The sequence below is a fragment of the Camelus bactrianus genome, chromosome 1, assembly GCF_048773025.1.
Source record: "Camelus bactrianus isolate YW-2024 breed Bactrian camel chromosome 1, ASM4877302v1, whole genome shotgun sequence".
Taxonomy (NCBI): domain Eukaryota; kingdom Metazoa; phylum Chordata; class Mammalia; order Artiodactyla; family Camelidae; genus Camelus; species Camelus bactrianus.
Genome location: NC_133539.1, coordinates 126473075 through 126496494, shown reverse-complemented (window position 1 = coordinate 126496494; position 23420 = coordinate 126473075). Strand labels below are relative to the sequence as shown.

At 44.2% G+C, this 23420-nt stretch overlaps 1 protein-coding gene across 1 annotated transcript in view; it reads left to right on the top strand.

Moving 5' to 3' along the window:
• Positions 1-23420, top strand: part of LOC141578890 (uncharacterized) — a 190692-nt gene that overhangs the window by 135188 nt on the left and 32084 nt on the right. The window contains exons 27-28 of the mRNA XM_074372620.1: positions 3041-3612; positions 4998-5166. The gene's annotated coding sequence lies outside the window, so the exon portion shown is untranslated. The remainder of the gene's footprint in view (positions 1-3040; positions 3613-4997; positions 5167-23420) is intronic.

The following is a 23420-nucleotide window of genomic DNA, read 5'->3' as shown; positions in this document are numbered from 1 at the left end:
CTTATTTTTTAAAATTATTTTTAATGAAGTGTAGTCTATTTACAATGTTAGTTTCAGGTGTACGGCAGAGATTCAGTTATAAACATATGCATATGTATATAAATATGTTTTAGATTGTTTTTAGCACAACTCATTACAAGAAATTGAATATAGTTCCCTGTGCTATATAGTAGGTCCTTGTCATTTATTTTATATTTATTAACGTGTATCTGTTAATCCCCCTTTTCCTGCCTACTAACCACAGTTTGCTTTCTAAGTCCATGAGTCCTTTTGTAGCAGCACCATTTTTCCTAGTAACATACGCTGGTTGACTGCTTTCAGCTTCAGGAATTCCATCTTATCTGTGGGCACTTTTTTTCTGGTGGGCCTTTATGTGGTTTGCACACGTAAAAGAGATTTGTACTTGGGAGAACTCCAGGCCTCGTGTAGTCCCTGGAACAGAGTGCCCACTTAGTTGATGCTTGAACTGGGGAAAAAAGCAGAGTAAATGTTGGAATTTGCACTATGGTTGAGACTTCCAGGTTTCTATAACCTGTTTAGCCCACCTTAATACTGGCTGCACCCATACTGGGTAATTTGGTGGAATTTCATGGTATGGTGGTGTAGAGACAGGGCCTTGTATGCTTCTTCTCTTTCCTTTTTCTAACACTCATTCTCCTGGGCCTCCCAGATCCTCCCCCAGCAGTGCCCAGGGTGGCATGATGCTGCGCTGAAGCAATATTTGTTAATAAGGCCCTTTCCTCATCTCTTCTGAACTTCCGTTTCTTTCTCTGCACAGTGAGGGCTTAGACTAGATAAGTGCTTTTCAGTTTCTTTTAAAGCCATGTTTCCTTTGAGAAACAGAAAATGCAAATCTCTCCTCCCATCCCAACCCTTTAGATTTTGATATGTCCTCTAGGGAGTGACATAGCTCTTTGTGGAAAATTGAAGTTATTGTGATTCCAGATGGCACAGAAAAGACTCTTCAGAAATTTATTGCAGGGAGAGGGCAGGAAAGGGGCAGCATGTCACAATTTCTAGTGTGAGCCCTGGAACAGGGGCTTGGGTTTAAATACGGTGTCTGACGTGGCCTCTCTCTAATCTTGTACAATATGATAAACTTCTCTACCTCAGTTTCTTAATGTGTCAAGTTGGGGTGATAATATTTTAAGGCTTTTGTGAAACATTATACACATAAGCCATCTGTGTCTCGGTAGAAACAAGACCTGCTAGGGATTCAGGGATTTCTTTAAAAAAAATCTTGTCCATAGCAATCTGTCGGTGTGTATTTTGAATTACCTGGAGGGTGAGGGTTGAGTCTAAAGTCCATCGTGGGACAGGTGGCCCATAGTTCTCTGTGCCCACAGATTGCCCCCTCCTCCCCAGTCCTCTTCCTCAGTCCAAGATGAAGTTCCCTAGTAGATTTACACAGAGGTCTTGTGGAAATGGCTTTTCATTTTATTGTTTCACCAAGGAGGGCTGCCATCATGATCTCTGTGGTCAGGTTTTGGTGACCTGAAGGCTATGCAATTGGGGGTTTCTATTAAATAAAAAAAATATTACAAATAGAAAATTAGAACAAGGGTGGTGACAGGGGCTCTTGGAAGTGGGGACCATTAACTTTGTTAGCTTCAGGTGCAGTGGCCTTTGGCCACGAGGACCCTTCCTCATGCTCTGAAGTTGGAGGGACCAGTGAGTTCTGTGGGAATGTTAACTGAGTGTATCTCATGGGCTAGGCATTGTTGTACTTGTACTGTGTGTTCCTTATTTGAGACAATGAGCTCATTTAACCTCAATAGCCTCTTTAAAATATTAGACTTTTTATTTTGAGATGTAATGTAGGTTCCCCTGTACTTGTAGGAGATAATATACGGAGGGCCTATGGACCCTTTTCCCAATTTTCCTTAATGGTTCCATCTTGCATAGTTGGGGTACAATTCATTACTGACTCACTAACCCTTTGAGGTTTTTGTTATTGCCCTCATTTCTATCTATGATTAAACTGGGGCTTAGAGAAACACACAGGCCTGCTCAGGTCACCCACATGTTTAGTGTGTAGTCGGGTGTAACGTGGGCTTGGGATTTCCAGGAAGTACCATTATGATGTTCTGTGGCAGGGAGCAGCATTCACTTTGCTTGTTTATTCATTCATTCAACAAACATTTATTGAGTAACCTCTGTCTGTCAGATGCTTTCACAGGCTTAACTGATTCTTCAGCAGTACTGAGAATCAAGTATTGTTTTGTTTTTTTAATCTGAGAAAATTAGCTCTGAGGGTTTATAACACCCACCAAAGGAAATATAGCTCATAAAGGAGGGATAGTAAATTTGTACAGTCCCCCCTCTTTATGCAGGTGGTACCCTAGGCATTTTACATTTGCAAACTTCCATAATCCAGATATATTCTTGTAAGGCAAGGTTTTTTTTTTAAATTGAAGTATAGTCAAGTTTACAATGTTGTGTCAATTGCAAGGTGTTTTTTGAGTTTTGAATTAAAAAATATTTTTTGAGAAGGGTAATTAGGTTTATTCATTTGTTTCATTTTTTAAAATGAGGTACTGGGGATTGAACCCAGGACCTCGTACATGATATGTATGTGCTCTACCACTGAGCTGTACCCTCTTCCCCAAGGCAAGTTTTCTTATCCATTATTCTGCAGTTTAGGAGTTCAAATAAATTGGTGTTGAAATCCAGATCTTTTGATCCTACTGCGGTTCTTTTCTTCATAATCTGCTGAAGGGGGGTGGGGAAAGCATTTCCTTTGTTCATTTCTTTATTCCGCAGTGTTGAGCACTGACTTTGCATCAGGGTCTTGCTAGGTGCTTGGAAACAGAAAACAGGAAATGACCCTTCTATGCAGGGGCAGGAAGCCTAGACCAAAAGCTGGGTAATGTGATCCGAGCTACGGTAGCCGTGTACAGACTCTGAGGAGAAACTGTACCCCCGGCTGTGCTTGTGCTTCCCTTGCCTTCTGGCTGGTACACACCAGGTCACTGCATCCCAGAGGCGCCCGCAGCTCACAGCACAATATTTACCTTGATCTCCTCTCCCCTCTCGGCAGGGTCTGCAACATGAGCATCCCTGACTACGTGCAGTGTGCTGAGGAATACGAGACTCTCCCCGTGGTCGTCCAACCTGTGGGGATCATTTCAGAAGACAATTTCTTTTGCATCTATAAACGAATCTCCTTGGTGAGCCAGATCACCCCGTGCGGCTCCCAGTGGGCACTCTGTATCCACTACAGGCACCACTATGCGTTCGAGAATGCGTGGAGTGACTTCCAGACACACCGCACGGTCGTGGGCCTTGTCACCATGACCGACTGCCTCTCTGCCAAGGCCTTCGAGAAGCTCCATGTACAGAGGAGCTGTATGGCACCACGCTTAATGACTCTCAGCTCTTTGTCTTTGTGCTGCATGGATAGGTAGCCGAGCAGCCACGCACCAACATGGCCTTCAAACTACGAGGACTGCCGGGTGGTGGAGAAGAGGATCGAGGACTTCACTGAGTCACTGTTAATCTTGCTCAAGTCCAAGTGGCTGGATGGGACCCTGACAAGCCTGGGGAAAGGATCCCCGTCCTCTGCTCCTTGTTTGAGAAGGAGAACTTCATGGGACTGGACACAGACAGCAGGTAAGTCTACCTGTAGGCCCGGCCACCCTGGCTGTGTTCCGGGTTCCTTCCCTACATCCAGGAAGGGATCAGCAAGGAAGAGGGCTGTCTTGTAGCCAAGGGCGGAGGGAGGTGCAGCCCGACGGTTTACAGACATTTGAAATTGAATCTGCCTTTTTTTCAGAGAGATCCTTTTACGGTCAGTGTGGAGACTTCCTCCCGCTTTTCAGCCAAGACCCCTGGTGGGACCCCTGGAGTTGCTGTCCAATAGAGTAGCCACAGCCACTGATGCTATGAGCACTGGGGAAGAGGCTGGTCTGAGCTGAGATGTGCTGTAGGTCAAATGCACATCAGACGCTGAGACTTGTCTAGTAAAAAGTATGTAAACTATCTTGTTACTTTCATATATAGATTACATATCAAAATGATAGTATTTTACATACAGCAGATTAAGTAAGATCTGTTTTTAAATTAGTTTCTAGTATCTGTTTTTTTGTTTGTTTGATTGTTTCTTTGTTTACCGTTATAATGTGGCAACTGGGAAGCTTTCTTTACATGGCTCTCATTTCAATTTTGTTAGGCAGCCTGTCCTGGGACAGTCTCATCCCTTTGCTTATAAATGAGATGCTGAATCCCGAGAGGCAGAACGAGATGCTGGTTTAGCTGTGTCTGGAGCCGGTGTCTCCTGCCTCCCAGGCCCAGCAACTGCTGGGTTCAGGCCCTCTCTTCCTCCCCGACAGCCAGCATGCCAATTTAGGACATCAGAAACACCTCCAGGGAATTCCGGATGAACTCCTTATGCAGGGAAAGGCGTATCACGGAGTAAGAGACAAAGCAGGGAAAGATTCATCCTCACTTTGTCCCTGTGATTAAGTCAACGGCCCCACTTTTGCCTTGGAAGTGCAGACGAGCTCTCCTGGGCTTACTACCTCCCCACCTTATGCTGTTTCCCCGTGTATCTATCATGCTTTCCCTCGGGCAGAAGAGGTGAGATGCCTTTGCCAAGAGGTGGTCCCCCTTTGCTGGGGAGATTGAGGGAAGCTGTGCCCCCACGGCCTACGGCCTCGGGCCTTGAGTCTGGAGGGCACTTATGGCGGTACCACAGGTGACGGTCGGAGGACCTGGCACAGGCCCGCTCTGGAGGCAGTGGTATGTGATTCTTGAACTTACATAAGATCAAATCCTACTTTCTGGTTGTTGGTAAGTTGGAGGAGAAGATGCCAGAGAATTGATAAAAAGAAAGTCCAGACCAGCCCTGTGAGTGAGAGGCACAGGGGGCCCGAGTCCCACCTGCGTGTGGTGCCTGGTGGGCTCTGGATGAATTTTCTGTTCCTCCCGGACATACCTCTATGACTTTAGTAAGGTGTGAGACATGTAGTGGCCATGATCTTTATTTGTCCTCACAGGGCCCTGTGATCTACACGTCCGCACACCCTTCTGCTCCTTGGGGATGAGGTGGCAGGTTTAGGTGCCTGGGCATTGCTGTGGGAACAGCTGCCAGCACCGGGCTACACGGAGGCTGGCTCCGTTCACCTCACATGTCACCTCCTGCTTATCCCCCAGGCGTCAGTCAAGGTAGGTGCATTGGTGCAATGTAAGCAGGGACCACCTTCTCCCCCTGGACAGACTGGTGGGTGAGCAGTGGAAGCCTGGAGCCCTGCCCCAGCCCCCAGGCCAGTGCCTCCTCTTTTGTCACAGGAGGCACTGGTGACATTTTTGCTCAGCAACTGCTTGGCTCTGGGTCTGCGGACCCACCAGAGAATTCCTGCTTGTTTTTGCCTTTTGAAGTGTGTCCTTGGGATTTGGAGGAGTAGCTGGATATGTGCTTAGCCCATAGTGGTTGACACAGTCACCATTGTTTACCCAGAACCTCGTGTACCAGGCATGGCTCCCGGCATCAAAATATAGCAGTGCATTAAACCTCCCTCCTGATGCGTCTGTCAGTTTTGGTACCATAAGGGCTCAGCCAGCATCTGAACGTCAGTGAGATAACGCGGCCAGTGAGCTCGGGTCAAGCACGTTCTCCTCCAGTCACTTTTACTCCATTGTTGCTTTTACTATTCCACAGTCTTTAATTTTTAAAACAATGCTTTGGTGCAGGAGCAGAGACTAATTCTCTCCTGCTACTCTCGTTGGGAGTGAGTAAAACTGTCCAGCCTGTAATGCGACCACATTTTGTGGCTTAAAAGCTGCCTAGACGCATGTATGTGGAGTTTTGGTTAGGGGCGCTGACCACGTTGGGGTCCCCAAGCAGCGTCGCTCCCCTCAGGCCCCTGCCTTCCCTGGAGCAGGAGGTGAGGTTGGGTCTCACCGTCCCTGCGTCCCTGGCCTCACACACTCACGTAAATTCTTGTACATGCTGTCAAAGTCATTTTTGTTCTTGTGTGTTTCTAATTTTCGCTTGTTCCTCCTTTCCTTTTTCTTTATTCCTTTTTCTCTTGTACCACGCTGTTGCGTCTGAAAAGGTGGCTGTGCATATCCTGCATTGGAAATAGCTAGATCGCCCTCCGTGCTGTCTCCATTGCTTTAAAAAGCAGAAAATTTTCAGGTGCCTTGACCCATGCATTATCCTAGTCATCTTGTTATTTTCTAATTTTTTGGAATATTTGCTTTGTTAGCACATCACCCACTGGTGTTTGATATCTGTTAAAATCTTTGCTTTGAGGAACCTGTTTGGTCCTCCTTATATTTGGTGACAAATGCACCCTTATTCAATTAGTTTAATTGTTTTGAAGAAGTGACATGCGAATTGATTTAGGCGGCTGTTAAGGGATTCTTTTCATGGAGTATTTAAACTTGTCAAGTCAAAGTGTGCAGCATCTTGCTCGATTCCTGCTTTTACACAAACGTGCTCAGCACGCGGTTACTGGCTGTCTCTGTGTGACGTGCGTGACGGCGCTTCCTGACCGGCGGTCACTGGTGAGAAAGTGGCAGGCTTGGGGGTGAGCAGCTGCAGGGGACACTGTTGGAGGAATCAGTCACCATTTGGTTATTTAATTTTTTTTTTTTTGCATTCAACTTCCCCGTGCCATTTACTTTATTTTTCCTTCATAAAGGGGCAGAAGTGGGTCTAAAATCCATGCCACTCTTTTGTTCACTTTACGAGGCTGGTCTTTCTGAGTATCAGGACAACATGTACTTCTCCTAAGTAGCTGGCTTACATGGATCTGGTGGACACAGGGACTGTTAAAGGGACCGTAGCTTCCTCTCTGCTCCAGCCAGTGGGCATTCAGAGCCGGGTCTGTGGTTTGCCTCAGCAGCCGTGCAGGCCTCCCTGCACCGGCCTTTACTTTTAACCCATGTTGGCATTAAGAGCTGACTCGGTGTTTGTTGCTGCTGATGTCCCCCACTGACAGCCGTGTCGTTAGTTTGCGGTAGTGAGTCTCGAACCCCCAGTCAGCCATGAAGGAAGATGCTTTGGGCAATCTAAGACCTTGGATTCTCACCCCCACCCTTGTTCATCTCACCCAGGGGAAGAGTTTGGCCACCACCATCATGCTGATCATGAGGTCTTGTTTCTCCTTTCATGCTCTAGTCCAAATGTGAACACTTCATCCTTCACTGACTTTGTCTCGCTTGAGACAGGCCAGATATTCTGAAAGAGTCCATCACATTCTCGGGGGGGAACAGAACAGAAGTAAGTCTCGCAAGTAGAAGGAGTCTAGGCTGTCCGGGTTGGCAAATGCAGGCTGGGATCTGTGATTGTTGGGCTGTGCCCTGGACACAGGCCTTTCCCGTGGCTCCCGAGGGCCCAGGGGTCGGAGTGAGGACAGCCTTGCTTGGGCTCCTCCATCCTCATCTGCTCAGTGGCAAGTGTGTCTGCTAATAGGAGCTCCGCCAGACCTCGGGACCTTCAAAGCTCAGATCACGGGAGAACCTTGAGTCCCTTCTCCAGAGTCTCCTTTGTGAGAATCCAGTGCCTTCTGTGGTGACCGGCGGCAGGAGATGCCTCCCACTCCAGGGAGCACCCTTCGGAGGACTGTGACTCAGTGCACCTTGCTGTGAGCCTGTGGGGATCCGGCCGTGGTCCCTGCAGAACCAGACTTGCGATGGGCTTAGCAACGGAAATGACAGGACTAATATTGCAGGCCAGGGCTGGAGGGAGGGAACAGGGGAAATTGAATGTGACCTCAAACATATTGGTGAGTTCTGGGTCTGTTACTAAAATGGGGAACATGGGAGGTACCTGCCAGAAATTGAATTCCAGAGTAAATGGTGGACATGAGGCATTTTTAAGATGCCATTTTTCATCCAAGTTAGGACTTCATAGAGGCATTCGGGTCTATGAGCCTTGGGCTGAGTTGAAGGAGCCGGACTAGAGATACACGTTGGGAGTCATCATTCTTAGCTGGTGTTCACATCCGCGCATGTGAATTAGATCATCTTGAGAGCTGCAGACTGAGGCTGAGGGGGGGCAGGTCTGAGCCTGGGTTGGAGGAAAGCCCAGACCATGCAGCTTTGGTGTGTCAGTCAGCGGCGTTTAGGATTTTCAGGGCAATGTCATTTATCCTTAAGGGGCCAGGGGGTGGGCAGGGCCATCCAGGAAGAAATCTGAAGGGAGGGTTGTGGCCACGTGTGTGTCTTGGGAAGTTGCAGAGTCTGCAGGGTCCGGGAGGGTAGACTCCTCAGAAGCTGGAGTTGGAGTGGGGTGTGTGTTGAAGGTAGTCACACTAACATATCAGGGAGGGAAGGAGGCCTAGGGAGTCCCCGCTCTTCCTGACTCGCTTTCCAATGAACAGAAGGCAGACAGAGGATCTGAGGTGAGAAGGGATGGGCGCTGGGAGGGGAGCCAACCTGGAGAATGGTGCTTGAAAAATTCTGGAATAGTCTCCCTGCAAAATAGAGGTTAAAAAAATCCAGAATCTTAAGAATATTGATAGTGACTGGGGAGAAGGCAGTTGTTTTTCTGGCCTCCTAACGGTAAGGCATGTATCCAGGGATACACAGAATATTCGGGTAGTCTATTCCGGGCGTTTGGTACCGGGGAAACAGCACAAGTTTAAAGGGGGACAAGGGCAGCGGAGGGAAACTAGCCAGGCCCCGTGTCAGGTACCAGTCGGCCGCCCTACTTGCGTGTTTCATTCACATCCATGCTTCCCAGGTGGGCGGTGGCAGCCCCCTTTTGCGGATTGGCAAGTATTCTCAGAGGGGTTAAGTTATTGGTCCGTTTAGAGGGTAGTAAATACTGTAACAGGATTCAAGCAGGGTCTTGTCAGACTTCAAGGGCGTGTTTTCTCTACTAATTCCGGTACCTCCCTGGTGTACTTGAAATGGTGAAGTGGGTCAGTTTTGGGGCCTTTCAGAAAAAGTACGATTTAAGTGCCTCAGGACTGATTCACAAAGCTCAGTGTTCTTTGATTGTTCTGAAGCACCGCAGTGCTTTACCCCCCACAGAGGTAAGGTCTTACTCCTTTGACGATGAAGTGGTTGCAAATGATGTATAGGTGCAAAACCAGACTTAGCAGCTTCTGAAGGGAAACTCTCCAGTTCTCCCTTGATAGACTTTCTTCTACGGGATGTAGCTGTGCTGCAGCATAGACCTGAGCTGTCCGTATGGATTGTGGGTTTGATATCGAAATTTAGCATAAAACAGTCAGATGAAGAAAACCAACGTTCACAATTTATTTTTGGGTTTCAATAGACAAGATATACTATCAGGTAATGGCCCATATAGCTAATGAAATTGAGTACAGAACATTGAATTTCTTACTTTTTATTTAGAGTTTTCTTACTGCATAAGTTTGCCTGCTTTGGAACATCAGCTCCTCCACAAGGGAACTTGTCAGTTTGTTGGTGTGATTGCATTTACACAGTGAATGTAATCTGGGCTTCCTCAGCCCAAACTCTCCAGTGCAGAATCACGGGCTGTAGCCATCTCTTAGTCACGCAAATACTTCTAAAATTATATGATGCCAGAAAAGAAAGAAGAGAGATGGAGAGACATTGCCTTTATCAAAATTCCTTTCAATTCTGACTGCAAACTGTTGTTGAGCAGCTCTGGTTTCCTTTGGATATGAATATATACATTTCTTTGCATGTAACCCGGGTTTTGGACTAGAACACCAAGCCCTTGCTTTCCGCAAGCCACAAAAATAGTAGCCAAATTGCACTCGTGTGAAATATTTTATTCTTTTTCTGAGAAAGAATCCTTGAATTTGGGACTTCAGCTGTGATTTTTGCTTTTTGCTTCTCCCACCCCTCTTGTAATCTCTCACTCCTTCCCACGTGGCCCCCAATAGGTCGTGGTCCCAAAGGAGCAAGCAAACACCCAGTTGGTCACCATGCAGTGCTGCTACAGAGGGAGACCTGCCAAGACCTAAAGGATATTATCAGAGAGGACTTCCTGGAAGAAATGGGCTCTACATTCAGTTGTGAAGACAGAGTAAGGGTCAGCCAGTAGAAAGCATGAAGACTGTGGCTCATGTGGCAGAGCAGCCCGGGTAGAGGCCTGGAGGCTTGTGCGGTGGGGAATCGGGGAGAGTGCCATGTGTGGTCCAGGGTTGTGGGTGCCCCTGCTGGGGAGGACACTGGAGAGGGCCTGGGGTGGAGGGCTTTCGAAGAGCTTGGGTTTTACTAGAACTGATACAGGAGGCAGTGAAGGGTGTCAGCAGGAAGTGACCCTCAGGAAAGGTACTTCTGGTTTTGCTTCTGATATTCTACAGTAAGAAAGGTCGGGACGGGCGAGAGCAGGTCTGGCTGTCCCTTTGAGACCCACCCCATCATTCATTTATTCATAACACACACACTTCTGAGTGTCTAGGGGAGAGAGTTTGGACCCACATTATTAAGCAAAATGCTCCTTGGGAGCTTAGCAGTGTCAGAAGTTGACTTAGCCTAGAATGTTCTAGGAACAGAGGAACAAATTGCGGAGGTTGGAGGGAGGGAAGGCTTCCTTGAGAAACAGTCAAAATGAGCCGGGAGGCAAGTGGGAAGTAGGAGCAGGTCAGGGGGCCACTGAGGTCACTGGGGACCTGGGTACTGAGGTGAGGATGGGCGAGCAGGGTCGAGGGTGGGGCTAGAACTCTACCAGGGAGCCTCTGAAGGGTTTGAAGTGGAGTGATGTAATCAAATTTATGCTTTGGGAAGGCTGCCTTGGCTCCGCGTGTTTGTGTGTGTGTGTGTGTGTGTTTGTGTGTAGCGGGGAAGAGGGGGAGGGTGCCACCAACTGGGGAGTGACATTAGAAAACCATTCACAGGCTGGGAGGCCACAAGTGGGAGAGGGGCATCGGGGCTGCTTGGGGACGGCAGGGGCAGTGTGGATGCCGGATTTCCTTATAGGGAGGGCTTGTTAGCTGGGCCGCCCTTGCGGCGCCTTTTGGCTTGAATAAAACAGATGGAGGCCGCCAGGTGGACTTTCCTCTTCTCTTCTTCCCTGCCTTGTGTGATGATGTTAGCTCAGCCAACATTTGGAAGAGAAGAGCTAAGTTCCAGGGTAGCCCAAGACTTTGTTGAGCTGGTTCGAGTGAGATATGTTAGGATTTATGTTTGTGTTCAGATCTGCATGTTCACTTAGCTAGAAACGTCCTGTCTTTTGAATTTCCATAGGGGTTTTTACTCTTGATAAAGATTGCTTTCTTGGTGAGAGGAAATTTAATACAGCTGTTGTCTTTCTCAAAAAAATCATATCTTTTAAGAACTTTAATATTCAAACAATAGGAATATTTAAAAATGATAAAGTAAGGCTTTGGTGTAGTTTCTTTGGTTTCCTAGTTAATGTGGACTTAGTGCCTTTGCATTACTTAATAGCACATCCTTGTCTGTATTTAAAGGGCTGTTAGTGAGCGCCCCAGGCCCGACCTCTCAAAACATCATTAAAGTTTGCTCTGAAATAGTGAGGTCATAAAGGTTTTGTTTGCAGAAGCCAAACACTTGGTTTATAATATGAAGCATTGCTCCATTTATAAAATAATAATAGGTTCAAAATTAAGAAAGTGGAAGATAATTGAGTTTTTTAAAAGCTGAAACATAATCTTTCTTGTGCTAATTTTCAACTGGAAGTTTCGAAAATAAAAATCCTACTGTATAATCATCTACGTGGAATACATATATGCTTTCCCGTTTGAAAAATAAGTCCGCAGTGGTTTTTGAAGTCAGGAGCATTCCAGCTCAGATACTGGCATTGATGGTTGCTGGTTTTCAATGGCAGAGCCTAAATTTGCCTTCTTAGCTTTTTTTTTTTTTTTTTTTTGTAGTGAGAGGGTTGAGTAGTGCTTTACCAGCATGATTTTGGGGCAATTTGGGGGCAGATGTTGTGCACCAGCAGTGAGATATTTCCGTGCATTTTACTTTCTGGACATCACCAAGGCACATGTGCGGTTTGTGCCTGCAGGCTGGGATGCTGCAGTACTCCCTGATCCATCACAGTTTTGTCCTGGATCTGCTCCGGTCAGTGAATGATTTTCTGTGGATTCAAGGTAAGTTGGTCTGATGCACATGATCAGATGTGTAGTTAAAGTGCTATTACATGAAATAAGAGAAGCCTAGAAACATGAGGGAGGAGAATGGGCTGAGCTGATTTCGGTGGGGAGTCTTCTTAGGTGACTCCCTCCCCGTGATTCCTGCCAATATCCTCCCCAGCCCTGCACGGTAGTCCTGCCGAAGCAAGCATGCACTTTGCTCAGAAATGGACTGAATTTCCTTGTGCCTCTGTTTGTTGGCTTTTTTTTTTAAAGCACATCTTGCCCTTTGCTTAAATGCCATCCCTGCTAGTCACCTCTTACACTCATTCTTCTGGATGTCGTCCATACATAGCTGCTGAATGGATGAACTGAATGTAGTATCTCCGTGTAGTGGAACATTATTTATACGTAAGGGTGAATAAAAAGGAAAAAAAATAACGGGGAAGATGAAAAAGGCCACCTGTTCTGGGAAGTCCACCCTGACTGCTCAACCAACCCTTTTCCCTTTGAATCACCACCCCTTATGCTCCACTCTACTCTTTTTGATAGTACTTACCACCTTTTAATAAACTAACGTTTTCAAAAAAAAAAAGAGAGAGATGCTGATACCACTTCAACATGGAAAAGCCTTGATAATAGCACGTTAAGTGAAAGGAACCAGACATAAACGGCCACATATTGTTGACTTCATTGATCTGAAATGCGCAGAATAGGCAAATGCAGAGGCAGAGAGCAGGTGATGGTTGCAAGGGGCTGGGTGGAGGGGAATTAGGGAATGACTGATAGTGACAGGGGGTTTCATCTGGGATGATGGAGTGTTCTGGAAATAGATGGTGGTGAGGGCTGCACAACCGTGATTGTGCAGAAGACTGCTGAGCGCTGTCTCTGGGAGTGCCTGTGGTTGGGGCGGCTTTATTTTGTTCTCACCCTGCAATGTGAACTGTCATCTTATGCTGAGGCAGTTCTACTCCTGTGAGTGGTGAGGCTCAGAGACTTTGCAGAGTCATGTTTTTTTCTCCCCCTTGCTGAGTGTAGGCAAAAATTGTTTAAGCCTGAGAAAGTGCTCCATCTGCAGAAATGTCTTTCAGTTTTGCATGGTGTAAAAATCTTCAGAGCTTTTTAATCGTTGACGACAGTCTGAGTGGGGAAACAGCCCGTGAAGCCTGGGTGCGACCTGGAAGAGCCGCTCTTCCCTCCCTGACAGGGGTGGGTATTTCACCGCCGTTCAGGCAGTGAAGGGCCCAGACCCGTGAGTAGAGTTGACAATCGTGAATATTTACGTGTATTCGCTGCTTCATCTTGGATATTAATTTCAAGCTGAGTCAGTTTGTGGCGGCAGCCTCATCCTACATCAGGAATCTATATTATGTGCTCTTTGAGGTGGAGACCAGACAGACTTTATTATTTAACAGTCTCCCTTGAATTGATATCTCAGATTCCTTTGTAAAAAGTAAAACAGCAGAAATACACACTTCCTTTAATGCCAGTGTGACCTGGATCGGGTTTAGTCTCTGTGCCTTAGTGGCCTTAACTGCGGGTGGGGAAGATGATAACAGTGCTTCCCTCAGAGTGCCTGGTGATGGGGGAGTGAGAAGCACAAATTGAGGACTTACACGAGATGCTCATGAATGTCCTAAGTTAGTGCTCTCAGCCTGGTGAGGCCTCAGGGGCAGAGATGTCAGAACAGAGCATTCCTAGACAGAGCTCGATCCGTGTTGGCAGCTGTTATGATCACTATCACCACTGTGGGTTATCAGGTAGTTTTAAGACTTGGTAATATGAATTCTTTAATAATGTTAAAAGACTAGACATCTCAGATCCAGTTTACATAATTTTCAAGATTTCCTCTGAGAAATGGATGTTTTATTCCCCATCAGAAGTCTGAGTTGAGTCTCTAATAAAATTCCGTATTCCTCCATCTGTTTGCTTTAATTCTCCATTTCTTAAAAAAAAGTTTTTAAATGGAGTTACTGGGGACTGAACTGAGGGCCGCATACATGCTAAGCACATACTCTCCCAAATGAGGTATAATCTCCCCCAGAATTCTTTTTAAACTTTACTTTCTTAGTATTCAGAGTTTAGAGGCCTCTAATACTTTTCTGGAGACTTGTCCATGAACCTGTAAATTTATTATTAATGGACAAATCTTGGTTTATTAAAAAAAGAATAGAATATTCTGCAATCCATCCAAAAGAAAATGCTCATTGATTTAAATGTTTCTCCTTTATATTGATTTCTACTTTCTGGTCTAGCTTAATTTATTAACACCCATCCTCATCATCATAATGACCAAACTCGCTCTGAATGGACACCTGCCTAAGGCTAAAATGCTTTCCTCATGTTTTACTTCATAGCAGGTGTTTGAGGGTAGGTATCAGTGTCTCCTTTTTTGCAGCTGAGGGATTGAGAGATGGAGTACCTTGTCCCAAATTACACACAGCTGGCAGTGGCTTGCTCAGTGCTGGAACCCTGGCTGCACAGAATGCACTTTTAATTGCTCCTCTAATCAGCCTCCCGTTGAGTGGATTCCCGAACTCCTGTGACTCCATAAATGGCCAATTTTAGTGATCTCAGCCTGATGAGGACTTCAAAGGAGAGACACCAGTGAGAATGTGAGACAGAGTGGCATAAATTAATATTGTACATTTTTACAAAAGTTTTATTCTCATGTAATGACTTAAAAAGTTATTTTTTTTAATTTAATGCTCTGTGAGCACTAAAAACAAAACATTAAAAATAATTATAGTGCAAAAGAGAAGTGGGCTTTGAAAGTCCAACCATTGCTAGTGATGTTACTTGCTTTTCTCTAGTGGCCCTTATTGACAGAAATACTTAGAAATACTGAATAGGTTTTATGTAGTCTTAGTATGGAAGAAAAGATTGTCAGTGAATATTGTAAGTAAAATCATTACTCTTTTCTTTCCTGATGATGAATAGGTAAGTTGTTTTTATGGCTTAAGTACATTTCCTCATTTGTGAAATTTGAGTAATATCGTTTTCCTTGTCTGTGAGAGTTAGACGCCTTGTATACAAAGCACCCAAAAGGTGCTTAATAAAAATGTGCTGTCACAATGACAGGTATTTTAGAAGGATCAACTCTGAATACTAAAGGGGGTGGCTTATTTCTGATGCATATTCAATATGTATATATATGATATATATGAATATGGCTTAAAGTAACAAGGATTCATTTATTTTTTTAGTGCACTATGAAGTTTTAATGAAATCTGTATCATTCTATTGAGACAGGGATTAGTTAAATTGCCTTAAGCAGACGACCTTTGAAGATTATTTACACAGAATGTGTATTGTTACAACTGAGAATTCATGTTACCGTTTAACATCCACTCAGACAATTAAATTCGTGGATTCTGACCAGATCCATTAAGTTTAAAAAAATCCACATTTATCATTTTCAGGGAATAATATTCTCTCTTTTGTGATTAAAGAAAATTTTGATTTTTTTTCTTGCACTTTTAACAGGTTTAAAATATCAAAACATTGATTTGACATGTAACTTTTTTAATAGAATAAATCTCATGCTGTTTTAATATGTAAATATATGTTTTTGTATTTCAACAAACTTTTACGATTTCCTGGCTCTTTGAGAAGTATTTTGCAAGATACTTAGATTACCTACTTTTGGAAAAATACAGACGTTACTTTTATGAATATAGGCCTAGTAAATATCTGTTGGTTTTTGCTACAGTGCAAGACATGAGGCCTAGGAGAGCTTTGCTGCCGATTGCCAGGAGGACATATCCCAAGTCTCAGTCTCCCCTCCTGTAAACTGAAGAGGCTGGACTGGTTTTCCTCCTCTAAGATGAGTTTCCATAAGCCTATGTCTTTTGTTTATATTCAGGAGTATTAGCAATATCAGATTAAATATTGAATACACCTCCCTTACCCTGAAACAAAGTGCAGTATGTGCTAAAGGAGCTTTTAGTTATCTGATTCTCGTTTCTGATCCTACAGGCAATTTTGTGTTGCATGTTTCCCGGCAACCTGGAAGGTCTTTTTAGCCATAGGTGGCGCTGTTGCCCTTTCTTACCTTCTTAATTTTCCTATTTGTTAAAGAAAGCTTAAACAACGTTATTTTATTTTGATTTCTTTGCTTAATGCTTCAGAATAGCACAGTCTACATTATGTCTGTCTACCTGTAAAAATTGTTCTGCTTATAACTTAGTTTTATTCTGTCATCTCGCTGTGAACATCTCAGACTTGCTGTGCAAACAATGGCAAAATCGGACTTTTCTTCCAGTGCTAGAAACCAGTGAGACGGGAATTTATAAAACAGCTAGAAGCGGCCTCTGGAGCACCTTAAAGCTGAAAAGTGTACTGGGTTCCCTGAGTATTGACCCCGCCGCTGTGTGTTAATTAGTGGTAGGAGATTTGGTACATATAGGAAGGGGTGTAGTTTTTTGACTTGGGTTTGCGTGCACACGCTGCCACTGAGCCACGTGAGCCTAAGTCAGTTCGTTCTGAGATTTCCCTCGTCTGTGAGATGGGGATGCTCATATCTGCTTTGTAGAATTGTGAGAATTAGAAATTATGTAAAGTGTTTACCACAGTGGGTATGTCAAGAGGGCTCATAAACTTTAGCTACTGTTTTGTGAGAAGCCATCATTTGATAGTCTTTGGTAATTACAAAGAAATAGGAAAATAAGGAAAGCTGGTTTTATGATGAAAGATATTTGAGGAGGTTCCATAGTTCCTATACTCATAATTTAGCATCAGCAAAGTCAGAACTGTTACACAGTCGCCCTGAACCAACGTTAAGCCACAGAATTTTTTGTTACTTCAAATATGTTGGGGCTTAATGGGATCCAATACTTATACACATGTTGTCTCCAGCAGCCAACTGAGAGATGACAGAAAAGAGTAAGCAGGCGATATATGTCTTCATTTTTACTGATGAAGCCACGTTCTCCATGAACTTCAGGGCTGTGGGAAAATGCGTGTCATTATACTGTGTCCCAGAAGAAGAGACTCACCCTGTCCCAGGTAACTCTGGGCAACAGCGAGCCTTCCCTTGAGAGGACCTACCCCATCATGCACAGGGCTGTCCTGCCATGGAGCTGAGCATCCCGGGTGCTTCCCAAGTGTGGCCAGCACTGGAAGGAAAGGAACGGTTTCACATACCCTGCTTGTCTCTCCGGACTCACACCTCACTCTGTTAGTGTGATAAAGGCTAGCTGTGGGCCATGGGTCTGTGGTGTGGAGAAGCACTCTCCATGGCCAAGAGGAGTGGGGAGGAGGCATCCCCTCCTCAGTTTAAACAGGTGGTGGTATGGAACAGAAGGGTGCTCCCCAAGAGTTTATAAAAGGAGAAATAAGGATTTTCTTTGGGACTTAGTCTAGCCAGGAAACACAGAAGATGATTAGAAAGAGACTTGTAAATCACTTTAATATTAAGTTGACATTTGTTGAGCACCAATAATGTGCTACATTCTTTTCTGAGAGTTTTACAGAAATGAATCCTTCAATCTACTCAACAATCGAGTAAGGAATGTTTGATTTTTATCCCAGTTTTACAGTGTGGAATCTGAGGCACACAGAGGGTAAGTTGGCCAAGGTCACAGAGCTAGTAAGTGGCAGAGCTGGTATTTAAACCCTGGCTGTCTGGTTTTGAGGCTCCCAGGGATGGGCTTTGGGTGTTTAGAGGTATCTGCATCCCTGGATCTCTGTACCTCTGTGCATCAGTTTGCCCAATAAGGACAGGGAAAGGAGAGTTACACAGGTGCTCACAGTCGTGTCTCAGCCACTGTCTACGAAGAGTGCACCGTGATTAGCGTTAATTGTTTTCCAGGCAGTAGATCTGTTGGTATAACAAAAATTTAGTCCATTGAGTTAATCTAGAAACCCTTCCTGCTCTGCTTCTTTCCATGGTTGCCATGTTACTGCCTGCCCGGGTTTAGGCCGTGGAGGAGAAACTGTACTCATGGTTGAACTATGATATTTCAGTCTGGTTCATAGTTTCACATATTCTGTTACATTAATAAGTTAAGTTTCTGGTTTTCTTGCATCAGTGTCTCGTGAGTTTGGTTAATGTGAAACCAGTCCATGGGAGCCCAGGTGTGCTGATGGTATAATTTCTGAGCACGTTGTGGCACTTCTACACGTGCAGTCCTGACTGGAGGATGTCCGCCTTCCTCACTGATTTCTCCCAAGAGCAGGGCCCTCTCCCATCCCCGGATGTGAGGCTGGGAGCTCTCTGAGTAGGCCAGTCAGCGGCCAAGTCCACCAATCAGAAAATGATGAAGTACCCGGAAGTGGGTTTAATAAAAGAAAAGGGCTTCCAGGTAGTCCGATGTGCTGTTCGAGTCCATTTGGTGAAAAGCTGTTCACTGTCTGTGGTTGAGCTGATTCTTTGCTGTTGAAAAGTCTGGATTAGATGAAGGGATTTTAAAAAGCAGAAAGGAGTGATTTCAGGTGGTACGTCCACACCGGTGAGAAGTGATGGATGACCGCCTGTGTGAGGCATAGACAGAGTCTTACAAACTTCATAAAACAGCTTTAAAAGCTCTGCCATCTGAGTGCACTTCATAAGGGGTCCAGATCATCACTGGTCATGCTGTGAGGGCAAATAACTGATGATGGCATAAAGGACACGGAGGCATCAAAAAGGTCTCAGTCATGTTCCCTGTTTAAAGAATGTGACACAGTGTAATATATTTGAGCTGGTTTTTCACTGAACAATTTTTCGTGTTTTCTGGGACTCCCAGCTCCCGAAGTTTCCACGCAGCTGCATGTCCCCTCACTGCAGCTCTGTCAGCACTTGTCCTGGGCTGACGTGGTGTCACGGGGAGCAGGACGGTCAGCGTCCCCGGCTCCTCCGAGCTCCGTCTCCTCATCCGCAATGCTGGGCTTCTCATCCGTGTCTACTTAGAAGGGTTGCTGAGAACCACACGTGATGGTTGTCAGGGGTGATTTGTGGTTGTCCCTGTGTTTGACATATAGTCAGTATTTGATAGAAACACATGTTTTTTTATAGTTCTGGCTTCTACATTGCAGTGGTTTTAGTCTGCATTTTTTTATAACTTTTTTCTTATTTTTAAATAAGCACTTTTTGGGGGGGGGGATTACTGGGAATTGAAGCCAGCACATTGTGCATGGTAAGCAAGTGCTCTACAACTGAGTAATAACCACCCTCCTTGTCTTCACTTAAAAATAAATATTGCAATACACAAAATAGCTCTTAAACACCATCATGGGACCTATTTTCTGTATAGACAATTGAATACATATGCTATTTCAATAAGAATAAATGTTGGGACATACATTTCTGAAACTGATTTACTTGTTTAAAAACGATAATAGCTAGTGATAAACACGAGTCTTGGATCCAGTACTTCTTAGGGTCTGCTTTGACATCATGGGAAATTACATTCTACAGAGAAGGCAAATTGGGTCTCGTTGATATTTGGATGATTTAGCAGATGATCAAGTCTTTCAAAACTTGACAGTTTTGTATTTTAAACTAACTGCAAAGTTATCTTCTAGAAGTTGGAATTCCTAAGCTTGTGAAGTGCTCAGTAATTCAGTGTGTATGTGTTTGTGTCTGTGTGAACGTGTTTGTGTGTGATTTCAGGAAGGTAGAAATAAGTTCCATGTAGCCCTCTGATACCTTCCTCCTCCAGTTCAAGATGTAGGCATATATTTACACAAATAAATTGATATTCTTTTGTTATTTGGCATATTGGAAATAAGAGGTTGTCATACTTGTTTCAGAAGGGTTGGGGAGCATGAGCTTAGAAAACGGGAGGAGAAAGAGGCCGGGAGTCACTTCACACTCTGTGCAGGATTTGAGGAACAGTAGCTTTTCTTTTTTCTTCTAAAGCAAACTGGCGCTGAATTGTAACATACTATTACTCAGAATTGCTTTTCTGATCAGATACAAGTGCCTCAGAGTTTTCAAGGCAACATGAATGATGAAATCCGTTTTAGGAGTTATCTTTAAAGTAGTGTTAATTTTCAAGTAAAAGGCTATAGCCTGTTCTTTCTTCGAAGGGTAAAAGACGTTCTCATTGATCCAAGTGCATGATCAATGTGCTTAGGTTCTTTGGGGTTTTTTTCTTTTTTTTTTAAGTGCTTGTTTCATTGTGGTTTGAATGAATGTTTAAAATTTCTGAATTTTGTTCTTTAGAACATGCTGATTTATCAGAACTGTTAAAAACCTGATTGATTTTTCGTCTTTGTTTGGAGGGGCACCCTTTTGATTTCTGTTGTCTGTTAAAGAGGGAAATTCTTCCTCTAGCCTGCAGATCATTAAGCGAATGGTTTGTAGTGTGCCTTTAAAATTCTTTGAATGCTTTGAGCATGCTTGTCTAGTGAATTTTGGATTGACTCATAGTAATGACTTTGCTTTGATTCTGTGGCTTTTGCTCCTCTCCGCAAGAATTTGAATTCTCTGTTGCATTTTGTATACGTGTTTTTAACAGGGGAAGAAATTTTACATTTTTTACAAAGGTGGGTTTTCCTATCCCCTCTGAATGCCTTCTATAATTGATACAACAAAAATCTGTTATTGTAGTGCTTAATTATTTCATAAACTAATTTTTGGCTTAATCAGAAGCAATGAGAAAGAGTGATAATAAAAAATATGAAAACCTTCCTTCCTTTGAAGAATAGAAATGAGGTGGTCAGGCTCACGCATGCTTTGTGCTTGACACACTTACTTTCATGTCATTGTGTATCATGATTCGGAGATGGAGTTGCTTCATGTTTTATAGATTTTTGTTTGAAGATTTTTGTTGAATTCTTTCTCCAGGCTGATGTTTCCTGTTGGGTTTGTGGAAAGCGTAGAAGGAAAACAAATTCTTTGTTTTATTTTCAGGAGGCCTGAGTTGCTGATGAGAAAAGAGTTGAGTGTGGGCTGAGGAACAGAGTGACACTCCCTCTCGTCCCGGCTGAAACTAATGAACAATGAAATCAATTAAGTGTATCAGTATTTGACCAATAGAATTCAGCGAGCTCAAACTGGCAAGTTATGCCCAATGGAAAGTACTGAATTCACCTGCAGAATTAGGTGCTTTGCCAATTAGAAGCAGCTTAGAGCAATCAGAAAAATTAGTTCATATGATGAGATATAAAAGAATGTAATATCTTCTATTTCTGAAACTTTTCTTTGTTAAGTTGTGTAGAGCTAAAATTAAGTTTCAAGCGCCAGGAGTTAAGAGTCTTGGTGGTTCTGTGGGATCGTTAGTCAGGGATGTGTCTAGATCCTGCTAGAGTGTCTGAAGGTGGCAGGAAAAGAACCAGGGCTAGGATTTGTTATCCTAGGGTGTCCTCCATAATGGTTCCATAATGGTTACATGTGGGAGCCCAAGATTAGGTTAACAAATTGTAACAGACCCCAGCCGCCTGTCAATGTTCAGAAGAAAAATGTGTGCTTAGTAACTGCTTTGCAAGCAGGAGCCTGTGCATCCTCACTCCTGTCTCCTTGCCTTAAAAAGCAGAGACAATGCTTTGCTTGCATAGTTGATGCTTTAGATAGCACTCTGCTCATTTCAAAGCAAGGACCCAGGCCCTCAGCTATAAAAGCTGGGCTTGTGTGCTTTTAGATATTCTATTATCCCCAAAACAAGGACCTGGCTGGTCTCGTGGTCTGCTTTGTAATTCACATATCTAAAGAATGTATCTTATTCCCCTCACCCCATGACTTCCCTAAAGATACACTAAGCCTTTGTACTCTTTGTGGATTCTACAATCTCTGTCTCCTCCCGTCTTTCCTCAAGTTCCTACTTACTATCTCACAACTGTTAATGACTTTTTCCTTTCGTTATACACAGTAAATATAGGAGCATTTGAGAGGCTCGTGGAGTTGGCTCCCTACTCCTTCTCTTTTTCTGGACTTTTCCCACAGAGACTTGAATAATCATTCCGTGTCGGTACGACTTCTGCCAGCCATAACCCACAGTTCCAGGTGAGAATGATGCAGGCTTTATCTCTCCTACCGAAGGGAGAGAGAGAAGAGAATTGAGATCTGCTCCCTTGTGGTCCCTTCCTTCCCCAGGGCGACTCCAGTTCACCTGCAGCCTTCTGGCCTCTGCTGTCAGGGCCTCTGTCCCAGGACTGAATGCAGCCATTTTTTCCCTTGCCAAAATTTCCTGTGCCTTTCAGAAGTTGGTCTCTTCTCTGCAATTCAACACTGGCAGATGTGATGGTGGTCAGCGTGCTGGTGGGCAGTCACCTGGGGACTCCCAGGAGCCATGCTGATTCTCCTGATTCTCTCATTCGGGGTTACAGAACTGTCGAGCACCGGAGGAAGCCCATTCACGTGAGGGTAGCGCAGCATTGCATCACTTTCATTTAATTTTGAAATTTCAGTGGAGAAATTATTTGTAGCAAACTGTTCCAGTTTTTTGGCTGACTGCTTTCCTCACCACCATTTCCTTGTTGGATGTGGTGCTTGTTTTAAGAACCAGGTTTCTTCTCTGGTTATTTCTAGCAGGTGGGCTTGCCGAATCCTTGATCTGCATTTGAAACAGAATGCTTCATCTTGATGTCAAACTGATTTTCTTCATTCTGAATATTTCGTATACACTCAGCAACTGTTTTAAGTGAACTGCTCTTGTCCAATTTCGGTTAACTCACATTTGCTGATCTCCTGCTTTCATGCTGAGGGCAGTTTCTTCTTCCTGTAATAAAAGTTAGCAACTTGCATCTACTGTGGGAAGGTACTGGCCCGAGGTGCTTTTGTTCTTAACAGTTTTAATACAATTCACCCATTAATATTTACACCGGTTTTTACTCTATGCCAAGAATTGTGCATCCCAGTCAATCTTAGAATATTTTCATCCTCCTAACAGGAAACCCCATATGCATAAGCACTCATTCCCATCTTCCCCATCGTCCCCCAGCCCCAGGGAGCCACTCTTCTCTCTCTGTGGATTTGCCTGTGCTGGACATTTCATGTAAATCGAGTCAATTCATGTAAATGGAACCGTCTATTGTGACTGACTTCTTTCACACTGAGTAACGTTTTCAATGTTTGTCCATGTTGTTGCCTGGGTCAATACTCCATGCTTTGCTATTGCTGAATAATATTCCACTGTATGGCTGGGCCCCTCTGTTTACCCATTCATCAGGTGATAGGCATTTTGGTTGTTTCTTCTTTTTGGCTGTGATGAATAATGTCACCGTGAACATTCCTGTAGGAGTTTTTATGTGGACATTTGTTTTCAGTTCTCTTACGTGTGTGCCCACAGAGCAGAATTGCTGGGTCATTCAGAAAAAAACTGTTCAACTCTCTGAGGTCCTGCCAGGCTGTTTTCCAAAGTAGCCACGCAGCGTTACATCTCACCAGCAAGGGCTGCTATCTCTGATTCCTGTGTGTCCTCATTAGTTCTTGTTATTCTTTTTTTAATTATAACCTAATGTAGTGAGTGTGAAGCGGTTTCTCCTAGTAGTTTTGACATGATTTCCCTT